Raw genomic sequence first — 1,502 nt, 5'->3', positions numbered from 1 at the left:
TTAATGACTCCCGGTTACGGCAATCGGAGGTTACGAAGATTAATGTTGAATCGGTGTGTACATACGCGAAGTCAATGTGGGACACCGTAGTTTTCTCTGGACCACTGCCAAATCTAACCAGTGATGACATGTATAGCCGCATGTCGTCATTTCGCCGCTGGCTATCGAGGTGGTGTCCAGATAATGATGTGGGCTTTGTGGACCACTGGCAGTCTTTCTGGGGAAGACCTGGTCTGATTCAGAGAGATGGCATTCATCCCACTTGGGATGGAGCAGCTCTCATTTCTAGAAATCTTGACAGGTTTATTAGTGGACCTAATCCTTGACAATCCATATTTGGGACCAGGAGGCAGAGTCGCAGTCTAACACACTTCTCTGCTCCTTTACTACGGGAGTTACCTAGTCAAACCCCCATAGTGACGGTGTCTGCCCCTCGACCACAGAAATTATTTAAATCAAAAGTAAACAGAAGAGGAGCTGTGCATGAAAACCTCATAACAATTGAAGCCGCACCTGCAATAGTGCAAAAGAATAGGAGAATTAAATGTGGACTCTTAAACATCAGATCTCTCTCTTCTAAAGGGTTACTAGTAAATGAATTAATATCAGATTCTAATATTGATTTATTTTGTCTTACTGAAACCTGGCTGGGTGATGGAGAATATGTTAGTCTAAATGAATCCACCCCCCCCAGTCATATTAATACTCACATTCCTCGAGGCACAGGCCGAGGAGGTGGAGCGGCAGCCATCTTGGATTCTAGTCTCCTAATCAGCTCTAGACCTAGACTAAATTATAACTCATTTGAAAGTCTTGTTCTTAGTCTTTCACCCAAGTTGGAAATCAATGCAACCAGTTCTATTTGTTATAGTGTACCGAGCACCTGGTCCAGACTCTGAATTCTTAACCGAATTTGCAGAGTTTCTGTCAAACTTAGTGCTAAAAACGGACAAAGTTATTATTGTAGGGGATTTTAATATTCATGTGGACGATGAGAATGATAGCCTTAGCACTGCGTTCATCTCTCTATTAGATTCTATAGGCTTCTCTCAAAGTGTTCATAAACCTACTCACCGTTTCAACCACACCCTCGATCTTATTCTGGTGTATGGTGTTGAAATTGAACATTTAATAGTGTTCCCACAGAATGCCTTCCTATCTGACCACTGTTTGATAACTTTTGAGTTTATACTGCTGAACTACACGCCATTAGGCAAAACCTTCTATACAAGATGTCTGTCTGATAGTTCTGTAGCTAAATTTAAGGATGCGATTCCGTTAGCATTCAATTCATTACCAAGTCAAAAAGTAACGGAGGACTCCTATGCTATTAGTCCCTCCCAAATCCATCATTTTGTTGATAGTGCAGCAGGCTCGCTACGAATGACTCTCGACTCTGTGGCCCCTCTAAAGATCTCTCTCTCGAAGATCTGGCGTTCCACCAAATTAGAAAATTCTCGTTTAATCTGGCAAGATAGTCTTAAAACGTATAGGAAGGCCCT

Source organism: Etheostoma cragini, chromosome 8 (assembly GCF_013103735.1).
Source record: "Etheostoma cragini isolate CJK2018 chromosome 8, CSU_Ecrag_1.0, whole genome shotgun sequence".
NCBI lineage: Eukaryota > Metazoa > Chordata > Actinopteri > Perciformes > Percidae > Etheostoma > Etheostoma cragini.
Note: the sequence above shows the minus strand (reverse complement) of the source record.